The 17,924-nt window shown below is 34.7% G+C and overlaps 1 protein-coding gene across 4 annotated transcripts in view; it reads left to right on the top strand.

Annotated features, from left to right (window-relative positions):
• The window catches only part of TAOK1 (TAO kinase 1), a 140,164-nt gene that overhangs the window by 24,398 nt on the left and 97,842 nt on the right, over positions 1 to 17,924 (top strand). The window contains exon 2 of one of the 4 annotated variants that reach the window (XM_079130798.1): positions 15,765 to 15,841. The exons of 2 other annotated variants lie outside the window; for them this stretch is intronic. The gene's annotated coding sequence lies outside the window, so the exon portion shown is untranslated. Of the gene's footprint in view, positions 1 to 3,037; positions 4,760 to 15,764; positions 15,842 to 17,924 lie in introns of those variants that run through there. One more of the 4 variants, XM_079130799.1, reaches the window with a different exon arrangement.

Here is a 17,924-nt window from a genome sequence, read left to right as displayed (position 1 = left end):
TTTTTTTTTTTTTGCCATGCTGGGGGTTTGAACCCGGGCCTTGTGCTTGCAAGGCAAGCACTCTACCAACTGAGCTATATCCCCAGCCCCCTCTTTTAATTTTTGATTGGGTGAGTATGTTGTCAGTTTTACATTTTTGTATGCTAAAGTTTTGACTACCTTTAAAGAGTATTACACTTCGTCGTGGGTTGACTTGATTCTTTTCAGACTGCTTTTTTTTTTTTTTCTTTCTTCTTGGCAGTTTTGAGGGTTGAACCTAGAGCCTTGCACGGGCTAGGCAAGTGGTCTGCCACTGAGCAGCATTCCAAGTTGTACTGTTCTTTAAGCTTTATTAAGTTGTATTTAGAGTAGTCTTTTTTCTAGAGCTAATTTAGCCCTACTTGTAAGATATTCATCTTCGGGCTAGGGTATAGCTCTGTGGTAGAGTACTTGCCTAGCATGTATGAGGCCCTGAGTTTAATCCCCACTATTACAATAACAAAGATAGGTACCTTTTTAGGGTCTCTACTATATTCTATAGGAGGGAGCTGGGGATATAGCTCAGATAGTAGACTACTTTCCTAGCATGCATAAGGCCCTGGTTTCAGTCCCCAACATATCTCTCTCTCTCTCTCTCTCTCTCTCTCTCTCTCTCTCTCTCTCTCTCTCTCTCTCTCTCTCTCTCTCTCTCATACACACGCGCGCGCGCGCACACACACACACACACACACACACACACAAATCCTAAATGTTCTAGGTCTTTATGGAGAACTCTCTACCTTGGAGAGAGTTCGAGTTGGAATTCAGACATTTCCCAGTCCTATGTGAACTTTGGATCAATTGTTCCCATTGATCTTTTTCTGTCCCTGTGGAGTTTTGTACTATGCATGTGCAGCTTAGTATTTAGTCAAATACTGAAGATGTCCTCTAAACAGTATGGTAATATTTTCCCCAGGCAGCTCTCTTCCTTTATATAGTTCAGCCTTCTTAAACTGTGATTTCTGTCTTCCTGGCTTGGTGAGACTTTACTCAGAACCTCTTTCCCATATCACATTCCAGAAAATGTTTTCAGATAGAAAACCTCTAGCCATAGAAATTAGCCTTGCTTATTTAGCTTCTTTTAAGATTGTAATCTTCTTGTTTATTGTCTGAAAAGTAGTTTTATATTTTTCCAGTGTTTATAGGAGAAAGATAAATCCTTCCTGAGGAGCCATAGTTGATCCCAAATGTGTATACAAGAAGTTTCAAAAAAATTTGCTTGGTTAAAATCTTGTTTTATTATTATGGCTAGTGTTGTAGCATGATTACTGGTCACATTGTGATGGCATACGCCAGTAACATTTATTTATGAATGTGATTCTATTTTTTTTGTTGTTGTTGGTGGTGGTACTGAGGATTGAACTCAGGTACTCTACTACTACTCAGCTACGTACTCAACCCTTTATAATTTAATTTTATTTGGAGACAGGGTCTTGCTAAGTAGTCCTGGTTGACCTCAGAGTTGGGATCCTCCTGCTTCAGCCTCCCCAGATTGCTATGGTTATAGATGTGTGCCACTGTGCCCAATTAAATGAAGTCATATTAACTACAGCAATCTGGGTTTTGCAACCCAGTGCTGTGAAGTTAAATATTAATATACTCAATACTTTTAATAGTGAAGAGCCATTGCTATAACCTTTCAAAATAGCATCATTTGGAATAATTGCACATTGTTTTCATGGAATGAGCTATTGTTTTATAAGCATACTTACTATAATATAATTGATTCATTAAATTGAAGTTGTAGTTTGGAGGTTTACAAGGCTTGCTGATATTCCTGTATCACATAAAAAGCCTTACACTTTTTTCCTTCATTTGCCTTGTTGTAAAATTAGTATATTGTAGAAAACATCAGAAGATATAAAACTTAGTTTATTGGCCAGATGGAGAAACATGGACTTTCACAGTTGCTACTGAATAACAATTTATTAAGCATATACTATGTTATTTAATCACCATCTGTGTAAGTAGAGACACAGTAACATTTGCTCAGGAAAGAAAAGGTACCAGGCAGTGAAATAGGAAAACTGATCTAGCTCTCCTTGGTTGCCAAAGTGTAGAAGTTGGGTAGCGTACATCTCTTTCTTTGGAAGTTGTGGTTCCCTGGTAGAAAGAATAAGAGCAGTAGTAGCAATTGCCTGTTTTTATGTTATGAGTAAAATGACCTGTCATGGGTTTTCTTTGTAGACTGATGACCTTTAGTTTCTCTTTTTGCTTTTCAGAAAATTGTGTGAAACAACTTGCATGGATTAATAGTTCTGGATGTTTTGACATTTTTTTCTGCTTATACTTTTTCTTCACAATTATTGTACCTGTAATAAATGTTAGTATGCTATTTGAGATATAATGCCTTGCCTTTATCATGAAAACCAGGGAGTAGTTAGTAGTTCAATTGACCATTAAATTTTTTAGTAAATACTTACTGGTTTTGGTTCATACAGGATTTCTTCACACTGTTCACTTTCAAACATTTTACTATAGGGGAGATATTAATAGATTATAGTTAAGATTGAAAACATTATTCTTCCAATCTAAAATCAAGTGAAACTAGATTATATTGACTCTATTTATTTTCTTCCTGAAGCAGTGCTGGGGATCAAACCCAGAGCCTTGTGCATGCTAGGCAAATGCACTACCATTGAGCTCTATATCCCTAGCCCAATTTAAGTATTTTTGATCCATCTTTTAATGTTTTACATAAGAATCTGTTTCCTTCATGGTGATATTAGTTTGAAATTTACTATGTTTTAGTACTATCTAGTAGGTGAAAATAGGAAGATAAAAATTATATCTCTAAGAGGTATTTTTGTACTGGGCAAGGATACAAAGGACAAAATATGTAATTATAAACCAGTACAAATGTAGTACCACAGATACTTTATTTTTTTCTTCTATTTTTTTTTTTTTTTTTTTCTTTTTTTGCCACTCTGGTTGAACCCAGGAGTGCTTTGCCACAAAGCTATATATCCACACCCCCATCCCCTGCCTTTTTTTTTTTTTTTTTTTAATTTGAGATAGGATCTTGCTAAGTTCCCGAGGCTGGCTTCCAACTTGTCCTCCTTCCTCAGACTCACAAGTAGCTCGAATTAAAGCATGTGCCACTGTGTCTGGCACAGATATTACATCACAGGAATACAAAGGATAGGCTCCAAATCCAAGTTGGGAATTGGAAGACAGTAGGTATAGTATTCTTGGTCATAGGTGGGAATAAAAGGATCCCAAGCTACAGTTGAAGGATTGAGGAAAGACATGATATGATATGATAGGAATGTGATTATAAGCCAAGTACATTTGGCTAAGTGGATGAGTGAGGGTTGAAATTCAGCTTGTGCTACATTACTCATGTGTTGTTAGGGGACTGCATATCCTTGGAGGAAGTACCTTTTTAAAAATTACTGCAAAGGTTTGGTAACTTAAGAGACCCCTGGTAGGAAGGACTAGCTCCTGGAACATTGTGTGTTGAAGGATTTTGAATTTTATATTGTAAGTCAGTTATTCTGGTATGGCATCCTAATGAAATGAACGAAGCACCTAAATAACTTTATTTTCCTTGAATATTTTACAGTGAAACAAAACATTGTAGAGATGAGAAAACTAAGATGGAGGTTAAGTTATTTGCCCAAGGATATACAGTTGGTATGTTGATAAATATAGTTTTGGGACTTAGGTAATATAATTCTTAACTGGTGTTCTCAGTCACTATGTGTTTAAGGCTTTGTGGAAGGAGGAACATGGTGAAAAAAAGAAGCTTGATAACTAGGGTAAGAAGATACAAATCCTTGAACTTCACAGGATTTTTATTTCAACCGAAGTACGGAATAAAGGCATTGAATACTTTAAAATAGAATGACATGATCAAATTTGCATTTTGAAAGATCATTCTCATTGTAATAGACCAAATGAATTGGAGATTTGCCAAGAGTATGTGCAATGGCACTGTTGAGGAGGTTGTTACAGCAAGTAGCGCAAGTGAGATAAAGTCGTAGTTTAAGGTATTGCAGAGATGGAAGAAAATGGGCCAAGTTTAGAAAGATTTAGGAGGACAAATCCACAAGCCATGGTGATAGATTGGGTTATGAGTAAAGGAAAGAGAGATGTCAGAAGAGGACTCTTAAACTTGTGATCCTCCTGCTTCAACCTCCTGAGTAGCTAGGATTATAAGCATGCGCCACCATGCTTGGTTATTTTTCCTTTCTTTAAATGAACACATAATTTTAAGAGTTAAGGGGTGCCTAAACTTCCAGGTACTTGGAAAGGTGAAACAGTAGGATTACTTGAGCCCAGAAGTTTTAATCCAGCCTGGGAAACATAGCCAGACCTTTCTCCAAAAGAAAATTGTTAGTGAGGTGGTTCACATCTAATTCCAGCTACAAGAACACTGAGGTAGGAAAATCCCAAGTTCAGTGCCAGCCTAGGCAATTTGGTTAGACCCTGTCTTAGAAAAATAAAAAAGGTATGGGGAAATAGCCAAGTGAGAGAATGAGCTTGCCTAGCATGCATGAGGCCCTGGTTTCAATCCCCATTATTGAAATAAATTAATGAAAGTTTTCTTTTTTAAAATCTCACCTCAAAATATTAATTAACAAGATGTTCTGTTAGTAGTATGGGACTTGAAAGGAAAGATGTATAACCATGTACATTGTTTAAAGTGCCTGTGTTTTCTTTTTGGATTCCTAAGCAAGATAGAATGGCTTAGAAGGTCATCTGTAAAGTAGATCTTCATATTGAGTGTATCATGGAGGTAAGTAAGAGCAGATATATATTTTTTAATAGTTTGAAGTAATTTGTATTTTGCTGCTTATTCTCAGGTTTGGGCATGATTTGGTACAGGATAAACTATTCATATTTTAACTGTTGCCCCTTTTCACTTCTAAGTTCTGTATTAGGGAGAATGTCATATGGTAAATTATTTGAAGATAGTTGTATTTTATCCCTCAGATTCTCCTATTTACAAATACTGAACACAATTTATCACTAGACTTGGTTTATAATTGGCTTTGATCCAGTAGTAGATTTAATGAAATAACTTCATGAATTTTAAGGACTTTGAGGTGTAATGTTGAACTGATCATTATGCATTTTCCTATTTAAATGTACATTTAATAGTTGCTTCTTTTTGTTATTCTAATCTACTGTTAGCCATTAGTTTAGCAAAAAAATGCTGCTTATATAAAAATTGCAGATTCCTGAACTACATTTTCAAAAACTCAGATTTAGGTTTAAATGTATATATTTAAAATAAGACACCCTAAGGGATTCTTTTTTTTTTTTTTGGTGGGGCTGAGGATTGAACCCAGGACCTTGTGCTTGTGAAGCAAGCACTCTACCAACTGAGCTTTATCCCCAGCCCCCTGAGGGATTCTTCTATAAGTGTTCTGTGGACCACAATTAGAAGCATAATTCTAATTTGACAGAATATGGATGAGTGCCAGATTTTTATTTATACTGTCCCCGATTCTGCTTAGTAAAAACATTTTTCTTTGTTCATCTGTGTAATTTTTATAATCACTGTGACATTTTTTGAACACCTGCTATCTATGAGAGACATTGTATATCAGATTCAGAAATAAGATAGCCTGTGCCTTTGAGGAATTCACCCTAGTGATAGGTTGAGATATATAAAATAGTACAGTGAGATGATGTAAGTGCTAAAATGAGTGTAAACAAATCTTAATGGGAGTATCATACACACAAAACCAATTAATTGTGCCTAGAAGAAGTCATTGGATTAAGGGAAGTTTCCCAAATGGAGATGATAACCAGAAATTGAAGAAAGCAGAGGAGTTTTCAATGAAGTGCTTGTTGGTCGTGAGCACTATGTTTCTTTACGTATCTCTCATTTAATACTCATCAAAAACATTTTTGTACTCTTGACCTATTTCTCATTACAAATTTTAAGGTTGGTCTGAGGCTGAATCAGTGGTAGAGTGCTTGCCTAGCATGGATGAGGCCCTGGATCAATCTCCAACAATACAACTTTCTTGAAAAACAAAACAAAACCAAAAAACAAACCACTTTAAGAAAATGTTAATGTTTATCAGGGGAGCAAACTCTGAATCTTAGTCTCCTTTATATTCCTTTCACCAGTGATACTTTGCTGGTTTTGATATACAAATGTCTTAGTAGTTTTTTTTTTTTTTTTTTGGTGCCGAGGATTAAATCCAGGATTTTGGGCTTGCTATCTCTGTAGTTTTAAAATAATGTCTTATGTATTATGTATTTACTTTTAAAAATTGCTTGTTGTAACTGTAGTAGAAGGTTTTCTTTCTAAACAATTGATTAATTTAGAGGTATTAACTGTCATACATTAAATTCTATATCCGTGTACCTTCACAAATGCAGGGCTTCTCTCTTGTAGTCTATTTGAAAGAAAAATAGGAAAGAACAAGAATTTATTTTAATTTTAGGATTTAATATGTAGGGTGTAACCAAATGACATTTTTAGAAACTGAAGGTTCTATTAAACCAAAGACTTTCTTACACTGATCTGTTCTTCCTGGGATGTGATTCCAGATGCTATAGATGTATTTTACATACTAAAGGTGTACTGTAGTCAAGGCAGGATCTTTTAGAGATGCTGTATCTGATAAGCTAGAGAGACCTTGAGCCCTGGTTTTCTGTGTTAGAGGTAACCGCTAAAAATAAGGACTGTGAGTCTGGTAAGGTAGCACACACCTGTAATCCCAGAGGCTTGGGAGGCTAAGGCAGGAGGAGCACACGTTCAAAGCCAGCCTTAGCAACTTAGAGACCTTAAGCAACTTAGCAAGACCTTGTCTCAAAATAAAAAATAAAAAGGACTGGGGATGTAGGTTAGGCACCCCTGGGTTCACTCCCCACTATAAAATAAATAAATAAATAAAGACTATGGGACAGGGCTAGGTGGTAGAGTGTTTGCTTAGCACGTGTGAAGCCATTTTCAATCCCCAGCACAGAAAAAACAAAAATAAAACAAACAACAAATATTTAGAAAGGACTGGAGTTATGGCTCAGTTGGTAAGGCCCTGGGTTTAATTCCCAGCACCCCCCTCCCCCCCCCCCCAAAAAAAAAAGTAATAGTAAGAGAAACGAGAAGGAAAAAAAAGACTATGGAATCTAGGGTCGATTTGTGGCCATACATCACTTACTAGCTGCTTGTCTTTGGTAAACTAATCTTTGTGTCTCAGTATCCCTGTCTGTAAAGTGGAATTATTAAAAATACAGGTTTTGGGCTGGGGATGTACCTCAGTGGTAGAATACTTGCCTAAGGTGTGAGGACTTGGGTTTAATTCCCAGCACTGCCAAATAAATAAGTAGATAAAAGTATAGGTCTCATAGAGTTGCTGTGAGAATCATCTGAGTTATTTATTATATGTGAAGTGTTTAGAAGAGCATCTAATAATGATAAACTCTGAGAAAGTAATTTGAACTTTTTCTTTTTTTTCATGTGCTGGGAATTGACTCCATAGCTTTGTGCATGCTAAGCATGCTCTCTACCTCTGAGCCTATATCCTGACTCTACTTCTTGCCTATCATTTTGTTAGCTGAAAGTATACAATTTTTTCCAGGGTTCCTTTCAGATCTAAATTCTATTTCTGTGACCTTGGAGCAGAGTGAAGTTTTAAATTATTAAAGATTAATTTTTGTGTCTTTTATGACATCTTGGCAATCTTTAACATCTAATTGACTCTAGTGGTTTATGAGATTAATTATAGGGAAAAGTAGAGAATGCCTGTGACCACAGCACCACGTGTTGGTGAAGAAGTGGATAAGCAAATATATTGTTGGTAGGAAAGCAAAATGTTAGTCAATTTGGAAAACAGTCTTAAAAAGTTAAATGTACAATTGGGCTGGGGTTGTGACTCAATGGTAGAGTGCTCACCTAGCACGTGTGAGGCTTTGGGTTCCATCCTTAGCACCACATTAACAATAAATAAATAAAATAAAATAAAATATGGTGTCCATCTACAACTAAAGAAATTTTTTAAAAAAAGTTAAATATACATTTACTGTCAGTTCCACTCCTAGAATTTACCCAAGATAAATGAAAGTACATGTGCTCACAAAAGACTTAAATACAAATCAGTATTATAGCAAGTTTATGCACATTAGCCCCAAATTAGACTCTACTCAGAGACTGTCAACTGGAGAATTGATGAACTGTTATGCATAGAATTGAATGCTATTCAGTAACGATAGAGATGAATCTAAAAAGCATTATTTTAAATTAAAAAAAAGCCATAAAAAGATTACAAGATATTTGATTCCATTTATATGAAGATCTAGGAAAGGCAAAATTACAGTGACAGAAATTGGATCAAGGGCTGTGGAAACTTTTTGGGGTAATAGAAATATTTTTTGTTCTGATGTTAGTATCAAGACTGTATACACATGTAAAAAAAGTGATGAGCAAACAGAGAAACAAGATGTATCCCATTTGTTTACAATAAAAATAAATTAAAAAAAAAAAGTGATGAGCAGGACATGGTGGTACACACCTATAAACCCAGAGGCTCCGGAAGCTGAGGCAGGAGAATGGAGGGTTCAAACCCAGCCACAGGAACTTAGTGAGGTCCTAAGCAATTCAGCAAGACTGACTCTCTCTCTCATAAAATATAAAAATGGACTGGGGATACAGCTTGGTGGTTAAGGGTCCCTGGGTTTAATCCCTGGTACCAAAAAAAAAAAAAAGTTTATCAAATTCTATGTTTAAAACGGGTGAATTGTATTGAAAATAAAATTACTAAATTACTTCAGTGAACCTGATTAAAAAGAATGTATTTAGTCCCCAGCACCAAAATAAAAAAGAATGTAAGAGAGTTATTTAGATTAAGTAGCAAATTATTATTATTATTTGCAGTGCTGGGAACAGAACCCATGGCTGCTAATGAGTGCTGTACCACTGAGCAACATTCCCAGCCCTTTTTAATTTAAAAATTTTTAATTTTAATTTTATTTTTATTTATATAGTTTTGGTATTGGGAAGTGAATCAAGGGGTGTTTAACCACTGAGCCACATCCCCAGCACTTTTTTATTTTATTTAGAGACAGGGTCTCACTGAGTTACTTAGGGCCTTGCTAAGTTGCTGAGTCTGGCTTTGAACTTGTGATCCTCCTGCCTCAGCCTCCCGGGCCTCTGGGATTACAGATGTGCACCACCACGCCTGGCTATTTTTTATTTTGAGTCAGGGTATCACTAAGTTGCTGACACTGGCCTTAAAATTGTCATCCTTCTGCCTTGGTCTCCCAAGTAGCTGGAATTACAGGCATGCATCAGACTAATTATTCATTAAAACGTTCCAGAGAAGCAGATGATTGATATCTTTATAGTAAGAAATTTACAGTGTAATTATAGGAAAAGTACAGTTCACAGAATCACTATGTGTTAGAAAATAGTCATGAACCTCAAGATATTTTATAAGTACCGGCAATTCTGCTGTTGCAAAACATGCAGTTCTAAAAACCACCATGTTTTGCAAAATTATACTATAAAACCCACAGAACTCACAGAGAAAATAAGCATACGAGTATAACACTTAGAAGCTTCATCTGTCACACTTTGAAAAAAAGATAAAGGTCTGGGGATTATCTCAGTGGTAGAGTGCTCACCTACCCCTAAGTTCAGTTCAGTTCCCAGTACCACACATATACACAAAAAGATAAGAACAGAATAAAAATGGAGGTATGGTTTTACATAAATTAAATGATTAATGGATACATAAATACTGTGATAAATACTGCACTTTACCTTGAAAGAGATGTAAGGAAATGAGTATAGAAAGGGTTGCAATTCACGATTTATTGTGCAGTGGGACTATAGGTTATCTGAACTCAGGTGGCAGATTTTTTTTTAAATATTATTTTTAGTTGTAGGTGGGCACAGTACCTTTATTTTATTTTTTTTATGTGATGCTGAGGATCAAACCCAGGGCCTCACACATGCTAGGCGAGCACTCTACCACTGAGCCACAACCCCAGCCCCTCAGGTGGCAAATTTTAACACCAAATGTAAATGACTGTAGCTGGTATAGTAATACGTTTAAGGTGTCTCTGTGTATGTGTGTTTTGTGTATTATGTGGCTTGATTTTTTAAAATGTAGGTTTTATTATTATTCAGGTATGATAAGGCCAACAGAGAAACTGCCCTTGAAAAGGTAGTTTGTCACCATAGTTTCTAGAAGAGGGGCCTCCTATGTCATGCACTACCACATGGGGAAGCACCAAGGTCAGTCCTGAAGCAGAGGGAACTGAGGATCTTCGGGAAAGAGCCTTTGTTGTGGTTTCTATGGGAAGGAATAGGGGAGGCAGGTTGGGCAGGTTTAGAATTAGCTAATTTTAGTAATTTCAGTAGTCTATGGAGTTGTAGAGGCTGTCTTGAGTTGTCTGGTAACAAGCCCTGGGGTGATTAAAGTGGAGGAATATTGGCCTGGTATGTAAGAACTAGTTAAAGGAGGTGATTTGATTTACATATGAAAGGTATGCTTATAGGTGAGTTGTTCAATATCTCTTGAGAACTAATTCTGGGAGGGACAGCCTCTTCCAGATCAGCAAGGCTCCAGATGCTGGGAACATCTGTTTAAGAAAACAGGTAAGAGCATACAATTAATATACTTGGTTCAGCTGGATGCAGTTATCTGCATTCACCTAGTGTTTCTCAGGGCTGAAATTGAACATAAGTAAATGTGTAATGCTCTTTATGGTAAAATTATTTTCAAAGTAAGTGTTAACAGCAAAACTGATGATGTACAATATTTAACTCATCATTACATCCACTGTTAATGATTCAGAATCTATTACATAGATTTTATCTTTGTATTGTTTTTGTAATTCCTTAGGACATGGTATTGGTTTTGCTCTTTGGAAAGTAATCACATATTTAGATTTAATTTAGGGATAAATTTTACCTTAGAGTTTATATTCAGTGTGATGCAAGCAATTAAGATAGATAATATGTAGAGAGGAGATTAACTTAGATTTGACACGTGCCACTGTGCCTGTCTTCTTTTTTATAATTGGAGTAGCAGTTGAAAAAATATTCACAGTTACCTAAACTTGACAGAGTGTACAAAGAGACATAGAAATAAATGAAATGATAGGTATTTAAATAGCCATTCAACAAACTTTTTTTTTTTTTTTTTGCCTCTGTGAAATTGTTGGTTTCTGTGGAGGAACTCTAGAAGCTTATGATGTAGTCTTGGGCATAGGCATATAAACAACTAGAATATAATCAGAATAAAATGAATGTTGTACTAGATACAAAATGAGAATATATATATATAATATTTTACTATATATAAGGAATTAATTTGAATTGAGGTTTTGTGAAAACTTCATGGGCTTAGGATTTAAGTAAGATTTGAAAAAGGAATGGGATAGGTTTGTGAAGAATGTAGAAAGTGGATTATTTCAGGTGGCATGGAGGGCCTTTGATAAAAATTGCTGAGATTTAGGAATAAATAGCCTAAGAGAAAGGACAGGAAAGATTAAGACATATGGTGAAGTTATTAATTGCTGTATATATTGATTTGAACTTTTATTTTGTAATTTGAAATTTGAGGGGGAGGTACCAGGGATTGAACTGAGGGGCACTTGACCACTGACCACATCCCCAGCCCTATTTTGTATTTTACTTGGAGCAGAGTCTCACTGATTTGCTTAGTGTCTTGCTTTTACTGAGGCTGGCTTTGAACCCATGATCCTCCTGTCTCAGCCTGAAGCCTGTGGGACAGGCATGCACCACTGTGCCTGGTTTGTAATTTGAACTTTTATCATGGTGTTGAGTTAAAAGACAAAATAAATGCACAAGTAGTAATTCTGTGACTCCTCTTAAGAATTTCCTTGCCCAAATTTGTACTTACTAAATATTAATGTAACAAGTAAGAGGAATAGTGGAAAAGATTTGAGATAACAAGACTAGAAAGAGCTTGGATAGGAGGTTATTACTCATTGGTTTATGTTAAACTCTTTTTTTCTAAAAAGTTTTTTTTTTTGCTGATTCTTTTTTAAAAAATATGTGTATATATATGTACACACACACACACACACACACACACACACACACACACACACACTTAGTTATAGATGGACACAATGCCTTTATTTAATTTATTTATTTTTATGTGGTGCTGAGGATGGAACCCAGCCCCTCACACTTGCTAGGCAAGTGCTTTACCACTGAGCCACAACCCCCGTCCTTTTTGTTGATTCTTTAGGGTTTCCTTTAGATAATATCATGTCACCTGTGAATAGAGATTTACCTTCTTCCTTTTTAATCGAATACCTTTTTTTCCTCTTGCCTAGTTGCCCTGGCTAGAATTTCTAGCACAATGTTGAATAGAAGTAATGAGACCAGACATCTTTGCCTTTCCTGATTTTAGGAGGAAATTTTTCAGTGATTCACTATTAAATATGTTACTTGTGGGACTGGAGGTATGGCTCAGTGGTGGAGTGCTTACCTAGCATATGCAGGGCACTGGGTTCTAGCACCAATACTGAAAAAAAATAAGTTACTTGTGGGTTTTTCTTAGATACTTTTTATCAGGTTGAGGAAATTCCAATCTAGTCCTAGTTTGTTGAGTGTTTTTTGATCATAAAGGAGTAATGGATTTTGTCAAATGCATTTTCTGCATCTATTGAAATGATTATATATTTTTTCCTTCATTTTATTTTATGTGATGTATTACATTGATATTCATATGTTGAAACATGCTTGCATTCCTAGAATAAATCTCACTTGGTCATGATGTGTAATCCTTTCAACTGCTGGATTCAGTTTCATAATATTTTGTTGAAGATTTTTGCATATATATTCAATAAGAGATATTGGTTTGTAATTTTCTTTTGGGGTGATATCTTTGGCTTTGGTATCCAGGCAATACTGGCTTCATAAAATGACTTGGTATTACTTTTTCTTTAAATATTTGGTAGAAGCTATTTAGTCCAAGGCTTTTTTTTTGCTGAAATTTTTGTTTTTACTGATTTATTAATCTCTATTTGTTAAAGGTTTGTTGAGATTTCCTATTTCCTTCAGTAAGTTTCGGTTGTTTGTGTGATTTTAGGAATTTGAGCATTTCATCTCAGTTTTTAACTGGTTTTTCATACTATTTCTAATGTAATTCTTTTTTGTATTGTAAATTTGGTAGTAATTGTCCCTGCTTTCATTCCTGATTTACTTGAGTTTTCTTTCTTCTTTTTTATTTTTGAAGCCAACTTTTGTTTTTGAGTTTTCTTTTTTTATGGTTGACTTTCTTTTTGTAAACTACTGACTATTGCTTATCTCTGCCTGACTGCATACTTTTTTATTGGCTATTTGTAATTCTGATTCTGTGAACTGTCTTATTCATGGAACCTACTTTTTTGTTATTATTGTCTTCCAGTAATGCTTTATGTATTATGATACTTGCTAACAAAGCTAGTACATCTGGAACAGTGTTGAATAATAGATGATAGACTTCTTTCTTGACTGATAGAAATGTATTTCACCATTAAATAGAATATAATGGTTAAGAAAGTTTCTTTATAGTTCTAGTTTACCAAGAGTAGAAAATAGTAATGTTAAATTTTCTAGAAAAACAGTGGTGTTATAGCCATACATACTGCTTAACAGTAATAATGCTCACAACAATCCTAAGTGTAGTACTAATCTATTTTACAGTGAAGAACACTGAGCCATAGACAAGTTCAGTGACTTGACACAGCTAGTAGAGGGATTGAAATTCTGACTCAGGCAGTTTGGCTTCTGAGGCTGTGTACTTAAGAGTGTAAAATCAACCTTTGTTCATTAGAGGCCCGATATCTTTCTCTGGAGGCAAGTAATATTAAATATTTACTGAAATATTACTCCAGGGACAGTCTATACATATCGATATCCAAACCCTTGTTTTTCTCCCTGCTCACACACACGCACAGCATACTATATAGTTCGTACACCATTCTGCTCTTATTTTTTCACTAAACATGGCTTATCATATTGTACTCAATCTTTATTTCATTTATTTTAGATGTGCCTTTTTAATGGGTAGACTTGGCTTTTTTTTTTTAACCCCAAATCAAGATTTTAAGCAGAATAGTGTATTGAAGTTTGTTGTTATCTAGAAATTTAAGGCTTACATTTAATAGTTCTTTACCCTGTTTTTGTTCTGCTAATGATTTTATTTCTGGGGATAAGGGAATCTCTTCAGGTTTATCAATGATTCCTTTTCACTGTTTTTTGTTTCCATATTCTAATTTTATATATTTGCATGAAATAATCCATAAAAATTAGTAAGAAATAATAGTATTTTAAAATCATACATGTTGTTAAATGTGAAGAACTAAAATTGATTTCAGTTGTTATTATATTAGTGTTTCAGCAAGCAGTTAACCAGAATTTCCCGTTATATAATCTTATTTATCATTTTCAAACAATAACAGCTAAACAACTCCCACCCAAACAAAAGAAAGAAAAAGAGTGAAATAAAAATGAAGCCTACAACCAAGGTCAATTGCTTATTTCTTTTCTCTTGGTATAATAAAGCTTTGAGATTTAGCTCAAAAGGTGATCATTTTTCTCTGGATGTTTTTTGTTTTCTTAAATGAAGATAAACTGTTACCACTTTGTTTTCTAATCCATAGTTAAGTTGAATTAACAAAGAAATTCATTTTTTAAAATTAATTCATCTCACCTGCAAACATCCCATAAATGGAAAGATTTCATGCATTTTGGTACAGATTAGCATTATGTACTAAATATTAAATAATTTCAACATTGGGCTGGGGAGATAGCTCAATTGGTAGAGTGCTTGCCTTGCAATTGCAAGTACAAGACCCTGGGTTCAATCCCCAGCGCAAAATAAATAAATAAATAAATAAATAAATAAATAATTTCAACATTTCAGTTGTAATCTTAATCATATAGCTTTTAATATTGGCTTATCATATATAGGACTGTGAAAGGTACATGAAAGTTTCACATGTCTAGAATAATTGGAGTAAGAAAAATGCATAGAATTATAACTAATAAGGTTGTATGTTTAAGACCTTTTTTTGAAAAATTGCCTATATTTCCCTTTTTTAAATTAAAGTATGCTGAGTACAGTGGTGCACACCTGTAATCCCAGTGACTAGGGAGGCTGAGATGGGAGGATAGCAAGTTTGAGACCATCCTTAACAATTTAGCAAGGCCCAAAGCAACTTAGTGAGACCTTGTCTCAAAATAGAAAATAAAAAATAAGGGCTGGGGTTGTGGCTCAGTGGTAGAGTGCTTGCCTAACATGTTTGAGGCACTGGGTTTGATCCTTAGGCTCAGGATGACATAAAAATAAATAAATAAAATAAAGGTATTATGTCCATTTACAACTAAAAAAATAAAGATAGATAAAAAGGACTGGGGATGTGGCTCAGTAATAAAACACTCCTGGGTTCAATCCCTAGTATCACAAAAATAAAAATGAAAAATAATAAAACTAGGGCTATAACTCAGTGGTAAAGTAAGTGCCCCTGGATCATTCCCTAGTAGTCTTCCAAAAAAATTATATAAGTATACATGCATATATATATATATATATATATATATATATATATATATATATATATTACTCAAGTTGAAACAGTAAGCATCAAATTAGTGCTTTGTACATTATGCCCAGATCATATCAATTTATCTTATTAGTGATACTTTTCAGTTGCATTTTTCCAGTTTTTTTTTTTTTTTTTGTACTAGAAATTGAACTCTAGGATGCTTTACCACTGAGCTACATCCCCAGCCCTTTTTATGTTTTATTTTGAGACAGGGTATTGCTAAGTTGCGGAGGCTGGCCTCAAACTTGCAATCCTCCTGTTTCAGCCTCCAGAGTCACTGGGATTACAGGTGAGTACCACTGCACTCAGCTTCCAGTTATTGTTATAATGATAAGCATGTATGTCTCTGTCCATCTATCTGTTGAGGGAGGATACAGTAGATAGTATAATCTCTGCTGCTTCTGTGTAACTAGGCATTTTTCTTTTTCTAAAGGGATCAAACATTTGATTAAGTTGGCTGTTTTCTAAGCTCGAACCTTTTGATGAACAGATGCAGGGAAAAGGACTTTATGATATTAAATTATTTGCTTAGGATCAAAAATGTTCTTTTTGTAAAAAATTTAAGGTTCTTAAAAGATGGAATACCATGATGTCATTACTGTTGTTCCAAGGAGCATTCATTCCTCAAGGAATACAGAATGTGCTGTGATTATCAGTATCCTTCCCCCATCTTCTGATTCTGTTGCTTTTGACTGATAGTATTGTCAGTTATTTGAGTGTGTTTTGCAGATGTAGAACAGTTACTTAATTCTGAAATCTCTTATTTGAGATTTTAAAATAAAGTATACAAGATTTTTATTCTAGTTTTATCAGCTTTCTTGGAGATACATGATTTTGGATTGAATAAAATGACACCACCCACAAAAATCATGATTTTTATTTTTCAACCACAAATAACCTAATAAATGATAGTCTTTTCTGGTCTACTTTTTTTGTAGACTCAAATAAAATCTCATTGACCATTTATATAGTTGTTAATTTCTTTTTATGTTCTTTGTTGAAAGGATATGGCAAAATACTTCAGTGATATTTCTATCTAAGTACAGATTAGATTTTTTGGGGTTGGGGAGAGTACTGGGGTTGAACTCAGGGGCACTTGACCAATGAACCATATCTCCAGCCCTCTTTTACATTTTATTTAGAGACAGGGTCTCATCGAGTTACTTAGTGCTTTGCTTTTGCTGAGGCTGACTTTGAACTCAGAATCTTCCTGCCTCAGCCTCCCCAGCTGCTGGGATTACAGGCGTATGCCACCACACCAGGACAGATTTTATATATATATTTAAACATTTTTTAGTTGTCAGTGGACTTTTTAAAATTCATTTATTTATTTTTATTTTTATGTGGTGCTGAGAATTGAATCAATGCTTCACACATGCTAGGCAAGTGCTCTACCACTGAGCCACAACCCCTGCCCTTTTTGTTGATTCTTCAGGGTTTCTTTTAGATAGTATCATGTCACCCTGTGAATAGAGATTTACCTTCTTCCTTTTTAATCGAATACCTTTTTTTCCTCTTGCCTAGTTGCCCTGGCTAGAATTTCTAGCACAATGTTGAATAGAAGTAATGAGACCAGACATCTTTGCCTTTTCTGATTTTAGGAGGAAATTTTTCAGTGATTCACTATTAAATATGTTACTTGTGGGACTGGAGGTATGGCTCAGTGGTGGAGTGCTTGCCTAGCATATGCAAAGGATATTGTTAATTCTAGCCTAATAGTGTAATGGTATATTTCAGAGCTTTCTAACTTTTTTGTAGTTCTCATATTATTTTGTCTTATTTTTCATTTTGTTATTTTGTAACAGTACAAAAAATATGCTTAAGTGTTATGCATCTTTTTTTTGGTTGTTAAAGTTGAACATATGATTGATTATTTTTTTAAAATTTGGAATGTAGGCAAAGTATATTGATTTGTAAATATTGTCCATAATATTGGACAAAAGGAACCTTTAATGTTTTTGTATATTGCCATCTTTCCTGAGCATGTTATTACATGTAATTGATTCTCCATCATATATTCAATTTTTTCTTTAATATTTATGATAAAATTAAACATAGTATATAAAAGACATATGCACACACAAGGCTCTGGGTTCAATCTCTGGTACCACAAAAAGAAAAGAAAAAAAAAAACGCATATAACAAATGTGTGTAACTTAAATCATACCCCTGTAATTTAGTGACTTGGCACATGCCTCTAATCCCATTAACTCTGGAGATTGAGGCAGGAAGATCACTAGTTTATGCCAGCCTTGGCAACTTAGTGAGACCCTATCTCAAAATAAAAATTTTCTTGTATTTGTTAGGTTTATGAGGAAATTAAGTCTTTTTTTTTTTTTTTTTTTTGCGGTGCTGGGGATCGAACCCAGGGC

The sequence above is a fragment of the Sciurus vulgaris genome (assembly GCF_902686455.1).
Source record: "Sciurus vulgaris genome assembly, chromosome: 3".
Classification (NCBI taxonomy): domain Eukaryota; kingdom Metazoa; phylum Chordata; class Mammalia; order Rodentia; family Sciuridae; genus Sciurus; species Sciurus vulgaris.
This window is presented reverse-complemented; position numbering and strand designations above follow the sequence as displayed.